This window comes from Mirounga angustirostris, unplaced genomic scaffold (assembly GCF_029215605.1).
Source record: "Mirounga angustirostris isolate CCGP_5_RB_7025 unplaced genomic scaffold, mMirAng1.0.hap1 SCAF_12, whole genome shotgun sequence".
NCBI classification, from domain to species: Eukaryota; Metazoa; Chordata; class Mammalia; order Carnivora; family Phocidae; genus Mirounga; species Mirounga angustirostris.
Genome location: NW_026991720.1, coordinates 94,223,307 through 94,233,887, shown reverse-complemented (window position 1 = coordinate 94,233,887; position 10,581 = coordinate 94,223,307).

Genomic DNA, 10,581 nt, shown 5'->3' with positions numbered 1-10,581 from the left:
GCGTGACATCTTTCTAACACCTTAATTCCAAAGCCAGGTAACAGAAAACCTAAAGGGAATTCCTCCGGAAGAAAGGGACATGCTCCCAAGTTGGCAGCGTGGCAGTGGGCACAGCGGCGCACTGATAGCCCCTGCTCATGGTTTCAGTTCCTCTCCCCAGAGACCACCAGCACTCACCCCTCCGGTTAAAGGTCCGAGACTAAGATGTTAATGGCGTTCAGAAAGGTAGAAAGGATATCTACAATTTTGAATGGAACCACAGAAGAGCCCGAATAGTCAAAGCAGTCTTGAGAAAGAAGAACGAAGCTGGAGACATCACATTTCCTGATGATCACACTATCTTACAAATTGCAAAGCTGTAGTAATCAGAACAGTGTGGCACTGGCAGGAAAACAGACCCATTGGCCAGTGGAACGGAATGGAGACCTCAGGAATAAACCCATGCATCTGTGGTCAATTAACTTGTGACAAAGTCCCCAAGGATAGACAATGAGGAAAGACAGTCTCTTCGATAAATGGTGTTGGGAAAACTGAACAGTTGTATGCAAGAGAATGAAACTGGACGCCTGTCTTACCCCATAGGCAAAAGTCAACTCAAAATGAACTAAAGACTTGAACAAAAGACCTGAAATTATAAAACTCCTAGAAGAAAACATAGATGGTAAGCTCCTTGACATCACTCTTGGTGATGATTTTTTGGATCTGACATCAAAAGCAAAGGCAACAAAAGCAAAAATAAATGAGTGAAACCACATCAAACTAAAGTTTCTGCACAGCAAAGGAAACAATCAACTAAATGAATGGGACAAAATATTTGCAAACCACATATCTGATAAGGGGTTAATAAGCAAAATATGTAAAGAAGCCATACAACTCAGTAATAACACCAATCTGATTAAAAAATGGGCAGAGGAGCTGAATAGACATTTTTCCAAAGACATCCAGATGGCCAACAGGTACATGAAAAGGTGCTCAATAGCACTAGTCTTCAGGGAAGAGCAAATCAAAACCACAATGGGACATCCCCTCACACCTGTTAGATTGGCTATTATCAAAAGGACAAAAGATAACAAGTGTTGGCCAAGATACGGCCAAAAGGGAACCCTTCACCGTGGATGGGAATATAAATTGGTGCAGCCAACGTGGAAAATAGTATGGAGGTTCCTCAAAAAATTAAAAGTAGAACTACCATATGATCCAGCAGTCCCAATTCTGGGTATAAAATTGAAGGAAATAAAAATCACTATCTCAAAAAGATATCACACCTCTGTGTTCGTTGTATCATTCTTCACAATAGCCTCGACATAGAAACAACCTAAGTGTTCACTGACTGATAAATGGGCAAAGAAAATGCAGTCTATAGATAAAATGGAATATTATTCAGCCATGAAAAAGAAGGAAAGTCTGCCATTTGCAAACAACATGGATGAACCTTGAGGACATCATGCAAAGCGAAGTAAATCAGACAGAGGAAGACAAATACTGTATGATCTCACTTATACGTGGAATCTAAAAAATATGAACTCACAGATACAGAGAACGTAGACTGGTGGTTGTCAGAGGTGGAGGGTGGGGAGTGGGTAAGATGGGTAAAGATGGTTAAAAGGTACAAACTCGGGGCGCCTGGGTGGCTCAGTCATTACGTGTCTGCCTTCGGCTCAGGTCATGGTCCCGGGGTCCTGGGATTGAGTCCCGAATCGGGCTCCCTGCTCAGAGGAGTGCCTGCTTCTCCCTCTCCCACTCCCCCTGCTTGTGCTCCCTCTCTCGCTGTCTCTCTCTGTCAAATAAATAAAAAAATCTTTAAAAAAAAATAAAAGGTACAAACTCCCACTTACGAGATAAATAAGTCCTGGGGTGTAGTGTACAACATAAACATAAAAATAACATAAAGTTAAAAGAACAACATTAAAATCGGAAAGAGATGTGAATGGAATGGAATAGAAAGCTCAGCAACAGATAGATCGATGGAATGAAGTGTACTGTTTATTTTGTACACAGTCAATGGGTCGTAAAATGACATTCCATAAAAGGAAATCAATAAATGATTCTGATTAAAGCTTTGAAAAAAAAATTGAAGTTATAGCTCTTCCTTGTTCTGCATGCCAAAATACAGCCCAGATATTTTCGATTAAAGAATAAAATGTCAAAAATCATTTAGAGAAACATGTAAATGGATATCTATTTAATTCCCTGATGGAGAAGAAGCTTCAGCATAAAGCAAAAGATTCCTATATTAGTCTACAGAAAAACGTAAATTCTCTTTTGGTCAGAAACACTGTAAACAAAATTAAAGGACAAAGAACAAACTGGGAGAAATTAAAATAATATGTACCTGACAACGGGTCAGGGTCCTTAATATAAAAAGTTCTCATCAATAATAAAATATATTTTAAAATATATACATATATAATATAAATTTATATGTAATGAAATTTTATTTAAAACATAAAATTTTATGAGTCAATTCTTATAAATAAAAGATATAAAGATATGAACAACTCCTCAGAAGAAAGCTGTTCAGATGGACAATGATATGTTTTACCCCAACTAATAATTAAAAATAGAAGTTACCACAAACCATATATTATATTTCGCCTGGGGGAAAAACTGTAATAACATCCAGGCCAGGACGCAGGAGAAGAACCATGCCCTTACGCTACTGGTTGTAATGGAAATAAGTAAAACCCTTTAGGAGGGTGATTTGGTAATATATAGGAAGATCTTAAATATATCCATGCTCTTAGATCCAGTAATTCAACTTCTGGGAATTTATCTTTAACAAAATAATCAGAGATGCATTCAAGAGTAAAAATCTATCTGCAGTACTATAATTTGTAAAATTTTGGAAACAAATTCAATGTACAATAATAGTAGACAGGTTTAAAAATAAAGGCACATCCATATGATAGATTACTCTTCAGTCATTAATAGTTTCAAGGACTTGGTCCGTTGAAAATCATCACCATATAATGATAAATGAAAATTACTATACAAAATTATGTTTACAGTATGACTGCAATTTTGTTTTATATATACATGTAAAGCATGGTGTATGTATGGTATATGTAAATGATACATATATCAAAACTTTAATTATTTCTGGGAAAGATGAGTGAGATTTATACTCTTGTCTTCATGTATATTTTCTACATTTTCTGCGAGAATGTGTGTTACTTTAAAAATCAAGATAGATGCCGTTTAAAAAGCAATAATTTTGCATTGAGAGTGGCTGGATCAGAGAGAAGGCACCCCTTAATGCTGCCTCTAGGCTTTCATCCTGTACAGATGCACCAGGAGAGGGCGCCTCAGCCTCTCCCCACACGCTGGATAGCTCAATTACCTATCAGGGATCAGGGATGCTCCCTCCACAAGTCAGTAGGATCCTAACTTGGAAAGTCTCACTGCCCTGGTGGTCACGTTCCTTTTCCGGGTCTCCCAGAAATTTGTCCAGAAGGAGGATATGTAGTTTTGAATGCCCCGTAAGAGTTCCCTCTGGTCACACTCTTAACAAACCCCTGTGTGGATGGCTTGTGTTTGGTCACCCCTCTGGCCCCGGGTGCTAGAAGCCAAGGGAGCCCCTTACCGGCAGAAGGCTGAGGCAAAACAGGACTCGATTCAATGGCTTTGCCTTACTGGCCACACACGGGTTTATGGAAGTGGCCCAATTCACACCTACAACCTAACAGGCTGACCCAGACACCAACTGTCCCCGAGCCCTACCTCGCTCCTTAAAAAGTACATGCTATTCTCCTTGGTATCAGTTAGGGGGCAGCAGATATCCTGGCATCTTCTGCGGTCTAAAGGAAGCTTCCAATTTGGAGATCCTCAAGTTGCTATATACTGTATGACTATTTTACTTACCCTGTAACGTGGCCTGGCAGCCACTTCCTGCACTAGCTGACCATTTTGGGAGCCTAAACCTTTCACCTAGTAAGAGTGCTTGTAACTCAATACTGAGCAAAGGTGAATCTGAGTAATAAATTGTCCTGGATAATTATTGCACTGGGCCTCAGCTGAGCCAGTTTCATCACCATCTCAGTATTACAAAGCCCAAGACTTCTCTTTTGGCCTACGGTTCTGTCTCTCACACACGCCTAAGTAAGCTTTATTTTGATGCCTTAAAATACCCTCAGGATGGTGCTGCAAGGAAAGGATGAGTGAAGACATCTATAAAATTATTTCTGCAAGGGGCGCCTGGGTGGCTCAGTCGTGAAGTGTCTGCCTTCAGCTCAGGTCATGATCCCAGGGTCCTGGGATCCAGCCCCGCATCGAGCCCTGCATCGGGCTCCCTGTTCGGCGGGAAGCCTGCTTCTCCCTCTCCCACTCCCCCTGCTTGTGTTCCCTCTCTCTCTGTCAAATAAATAAATAAAATCTTTTTAAAAAATTGTTTCTGCAAGGGCCCCGAGTTTAAGAGAATGAAGTATAGCTCCGCCCATAGTGAAAACATGTTTGCTCTGATGCATGTGCATTATGGAGATGCTTTTCTTTTAACAATGATTATTTCTGGGAGGGATGCTTATAGGGGATTTACATCTCTTATATTTATCTCTACTTTCTACATGTTCATACAAAGAACGTGTGTTAGAGAGAGGGGGCGGGCACCACTGACCAGCCTGACAATTTTGTTCAAAATGTCTTACAAGCAACAGAGGCTTGATGCTGAGCTCATGAGCATCCTTGAGCCAAAGTCTTCTTTTGGTTATAGTCACTTTGGTTTCGTCACCTTGTGAGTTGTCAGTGGCTCCTCATCTGACCAACGCCAAAGGTGGGGACACAGGAGCAGAGAGAGGTAGACTGACCAGAGGTAGTCTGTCCAGCCAGCGACAGAGCCACAGTGTGCGGCCGGGTACCCCCAGGACCAGTCTGCCCTGAAGGCTTTTCACCGCTCGTCTGCCCCTCTCTCTGTGCTCCAGAGAGCAGGATGCCCTGACAGTTCAGTTCAATCTGCAGAACTTTGTAGAGAAAGGAGAAGTAACACCTGCTATGTAGCAGCATGCTCTCTGTGCTTTGTAGGGCTTAGCTCAGGAGTCATCACCGTAATCCTCTGAAGGGGGTGACATTATCACCAGGGTTCACTGGTCAGGAACTGAGCTCCTAACGGGTCATTTGCCCAGCATGCCCCAGCTTGAAAGTTGAAAGCTGAATTTGAACCCAGGCAGCCTAGCTGCAGGACCAACCCCCTTAACTGGGACTTTTCGGCACATCTTCAGATGGAGTTTGTCCTATTTCAGATCCCTGGAGGTGCAGAGCCTGTGCCTTTGGTTACCAGGAGGCCATGGGTAGCTGCAGCCACCCACATCATTCGGGTCCTCTTCACGATGGGCTGTCCTGTCCAGTCAGTTGCCACTGGGCCAATGTAAACTGAGAGTCATTTGGGATGCTATGGTTCCAGAGACCGTCTCCCTCTTAAACCAAGGAAGAAGCTGTTTCTAGGGAGGACCTTCCTTCTTGGAACAAGGACCCTTGGTGAGATTTGGCCTTTACGTGCCTCCATTTGAAAGCTAAGCTCTTCTATGGGAGTTTGGATTGAAGGTTAGGGATGATGGCTCAGAGGGGGAAAGTGTGAAATGGTAATCGCTTTCATATGACACTTGAGAAATGTTATAATAAAGCTGAGTAAATTGGAGCATGAGTTAGCCCGGTCTTTTGCCTAATGATGTCACCCACTTTCTGCTTCCTCCAGCCTATGATTAATAAAAGGGGGATTATTACAGTAACTCATTCCTAGTGGGCAGCAGTGACGTCAGCAACAGCTGAGCAAACTGACTACATTTAGTCGTGCGTGTGTATGTGGGCATTTTTTTTTTTTCCCTGTGACTAACATGAAGCTAAGAGCATCTAATAAAACAAAAGCTCCTTGAAATTTGGGGAACTTACTGGGTGAACTCTTTTCTACAGGGAGCACCATTTTAATTTTTCTCATTTCACAGTTAAATCATGTTGGAGTTGGTCACATGACATGATTGGCTTGCTGCCCCTGCTCATTAAGTGATCCCAAATTGACCCCTGCTCTTTGGGAGAGAGGGTTTCTGAAGCTGTTTTCCTTCTAGTGTAATGGCTCTTCCTTCCTGCATCATTCTATCTCATCCCTAAGAAGGAACTCTATGAGTATTCAGAAAAGGGACAGTGGTCATCTGTTATTTTTGAAAGTTGAGGATGAGTTGTAGAATCCAGAAGTTCTAAACTGTCAGAACATTGTGCTTACGGTTTGCTTTTCCAAGCTGATAAAGGCTTACAGAGGTCCTGCTTGCTAGTTCACCTTTGCAAACTTGACCTTCCTAAAATGAGAGCAAGGCACCTGGAAATATTTACTAACCGCGCTGAACCAGTGCCAGAACTCACTGTCAGTGTGCACGAAAGTACACAGTGACCAGAACAGCAGCGCTCCTGTTGTGCGGGTCTGGACGTGCCACGGAGGTGCTCTCGCAGAGGCGTAGAACCTTTGGACTCTTTCTATCAGCACACGAGGGATGCAGCAATTCACTGATAAAAACACACACACACACACACACACACAAAAACCATCCCCAGCCTTTTCTGCGTCTTCTTCTCCGAAGCTACAATTTGGGAACAGGTCGTGGGGGTATCTTTGTGGATAGGTGAAGCTGGATTAGAACCAAGTTTCCTGCTCTGATGGGTCCAATGGAATTTCTATGCTAAACGTATATGTCCTCGAGAGAGCACCATGGAAGTTACTCCCCGAGGGGATCCAGGTGAGAGAAAAGACTTCAACAATCCATTACATGGTCTCTTGTGAGTATTTTTCATACTCTTCTGGGGCAATAGGAAGACCCACCACTGAAGAAGAGGTTTTCTGTTTGGATTAGAACTGAGTTATGCTAAACAATTAGGAAATATATGTTGGTCGGGAAGGACTTTGCATGCATATTTATTCAGTTTGTATTAATGAGAGTGGTTTTTTTTTCAATATATGTTTTTTTGGTAGAGGTTATAAATGATTATTTCTCTCTCTATATTGAGTTTTTCCTAAGTACTAAATGGTTACTTCTTGGGAAGGAATCCAGGCATTTCTGAATCATTTGGAAGTGGATTGGGGCCTCTGGTTCCAAAATAACCGTCTACCTGAGGAGACTGTGATTCACATGTTGGAGTTGATGAAATGGCATGGGGGTGTCTAAGATATTCCACTCAAGGGTGTCTCTTCATCTTAAAACCCTTTCCATTCTGGACAATCCCAGTTGCTCCGGGACTAAGACATGAGCCAGGGAAGTTGGCCTCATCATGTGAAGAAGAGCATTTCACTTCTAAGCAAGTTTGATCTGGGCAAGTTCCCTCTTGTGGGTCTCAGCAACATTTGTTGTTGATGATGATGATGATGATGATGATGATGATGATGATGATGATGATGATTTTCTGAGACGTGGGATCCTGCACCCCATTCCCCCCTGGCCTAAGGAAAGCTCCACCTGAAGGGTCATGCATGGCCTTCCTTAAATAGTCAATACCACTTCCTTTTGAAAGGGAAGTTCGGAGAATATAAGCTTGCTTGGAACATGAGCTAGGATTTAGGAAAGCATTCTGTTTTATCTCTTTGGATATTGACTGTGTGTCATTCCCCTAAGGTATTAAACAAATAAAACCAAGCTCCATCATATTTGTTTGCTTAGGGAGAAAGGCACAGCAATCTCACTTGTGTGAATTTTACTTCAGGGAATTCTCTATTGCGTGGATTTATCTGATACTGAATTGCTAAAATGAACAACTCATTCTTCATTCACTTAACTCTTCTCCAGGAGTCTCTTGCCTCTTAACAGGTTGGGCGTGGGCCAGCTCATCTCATTTCGCTGCTGGTCACCGAGGTTCTGCTTTTGGTTCGAACACAAAGCCAGCAGGAAATGTCTAGAGGCCACGCTGGACCGTTAGTTGGGGTGGCAACAATGTTGCCCCAGAGGTACTCTTTCTGTGTCAGTATCTCTGTGGGGTGCGGGCCTCCATTAATCGGGAAGCACAAGACACACGAGGAGGCAAAATCACTGAAATTATTAAGATTTTGCATAGTTGCCAAGGCCCCTTAGAGCATGCGTAGGAAGGGAATTAGGTGAAAATGGAAAATTATAACTCTGGATCAGGGTTTCTTACTTGCAGAACAATTACCATTTGGGGCCAGGTAACTGCTCCGTTATTGGGGGCTGATCTCTGCATTGCAGGATGTTGAGCAGCATCCCTGGTCTCTACCCACTAGATGCCAGTAGAACTTTCCTTCCCAGTTACGTCAGGCAAAAATGTGTTCAAACATTGCCAAATATCTCCTGGGGAGGAAAATCATCCCAGTTGAGAATCACTGCCGTAGACTGAAGGATAACAGTTTACTGTTTTGTTTTATTTTTTTTTTTCCTTCTTCTTTTATTTCCCTAATCATTTTAGTTGTAGCATCAGGGTTCCCTCGGTTTAGATAAGGCATTTCCAAATACTCTAAAAACAGAGCAGCTATACCCAGCACAAGGCTTTGTGGGATATTCTGGTGGTTCTCAGAGAAACGTGAGGTTTAGGAATTGGGTTTTGGATTAACTATTTCTGACCCTGTTGTTTCTAATGAGTTTTGGAGGAATTTTAATGTTTCCCTCTCCCTCTCTGTTTGGCTGTGTTGGCTATTTGATTTAACTTAAAAGCAAACAGCGTCCGAGTTCAACTGTGAATGGGGAATGCTGATCCTTCTTTGTCGCCAATCTCTCTAGCTAACCTACCTGCGGCCCAGGCCATGGGCACGCTCTGGCTGGCCAGAAAACAGGCAGGGCTTGCCAATCCTGTAACCCATCTCAACCATTTGATGAGACTCCTGATCTCACTGCAGCAAATATCACTCTGGATCCTGCCCACGTTTTCTGGATTCTGAGCTGCCTCTCGAGGGAGTCACCGCTCCCCACGGAGGCAAGGCTTTCCTGCCTTGAGCCCAGAATAACACGGCAGCTGCTGAGAACACCTCGAGTCCTTTTGATTTCTCTCCGTAGTCACGTTTTATGTTCCCTTTCCCAGACGGGATGAACCAGAAATCATGCTTTTTTGGAAACAGATTTTTCATAGGAAGGAACTAAAACACCCTGAGTCGTCAGCAGCAGAGTCCGTGCTCCGAAACCCCAGCCTCGTGCCATTTCAGCTGAATCAGGCGACCGACAACTTGCCGGTCACCTGCTTGGGGCGTTCACGTCCCCTGGCCTGTATTTTTCACTGCATAACAGCAATGCGTGAGCCTCAGCGAAAATAAGAGGGCCATGAAAAACGGCCCCCTTTTCTAGGCCTGTCTCCTTGTTCCAGGAGTAGTGAGCGTAGTGAGCGAAGAGACCAATTAATAGCATGGATGAAAGCCGAAGGACATACGGTTTGCCTGAGAAGAAAAATGAACATTCTTGCCTCTTGATCTATGCCAACTTTGTACGGGGACAGCTGCTGCCACGGGTAAACACCGCTATAAGTCAGCCGAGCCTTAAGGTGTGTGTCACCACAGGCCACAGGGAGGCACGGCGACGCTGGTCTCTCCTCCCTTCCCACCCCTGAGCTCTTATCCTTAAATGAACTTTGTTTTTTGACCAGCTCACTAATTGTGATTGAAAACACCAGCTCCCCAGCAAGGCGCAAGCCCTGGAGTTCGCAGCAGTAAGACAGGCCCTAATTGCTCCATTTACATAAAAGTAGAAACATACAACGTCTAAATATAAATCTCTGGCACATCGTGCCTTTTGCAATTACAGTAAAATAAGGTACCACAGTTTCCCTCCCGGCTCCTTCTCGCAGCAAGCTGCTCCACCGGGTTCTCCAGGGGCTGCTCCTCGAGGCGAGAACAGAGCCCTGCAAACGCTCCAGCGAGTAGTTGGGAGCTTTGTGAAGTCGCCAGTAAATCAGGCCGCCTGCGCTAGGTGAAAAACGCGGTGGCAGCGGGCCACTGTGCTAGCGCAGGAGCGGGCAGGACCCAACTCCACACTCGGCAAGGGGACAGCTCGTGGGGCGTGAGCGCTCCTGGCGCGCCTCTGTCCGCGCTGGGGCCGGCCCCGCGGGTCCGCGTCCCGGCCCCCGACACTGGCCGTGCTTTCGACCCTGGCACCGAGCGCTGGGCTCAGAGACTCCCAGCGGCACTCACTGAATAGTGATTTTTTTCTCTCCCCCTCTCTGAATTCTTTAGCTGCCAAAAGGGGGGAAAAATCAAGAGCTGCTCTTAAAAGAAGTTGCCCTTGCTGGTGCTCGGGGTAAAAATAGAGGCGGCCGCTCGGAGCGGCTTGGCCCGGACTGCAGCACCGCGAGCCGGGCTCGAGCCGCGGCCGCGATCCGGCGTGATCCCCGGGAGCTGCCAGCAGGTGTTGCTCAAGGTACAGTAGCAGGCCGAGCAGCGGGACCGCAGGGCCGGGCGTGGGGCGCTGCTGGGGGAGGGGGCCGGAAGTGAAAGAGAAACCAAACCGAGGCAGGAGAAGTAGAGGCTGGCCAGGAGTTGGGCTGACCAGCTTACCCCTGCGCCCTTGAGTTCGGAAGGGAAGAGATCATTCCCAGTCCACGACGTTCGACAGAAGTTATTTTAACCTGCCTGCTTCCTCTACCACCCCCACCTTAATTTCCACTGACTGAGGAGGCATT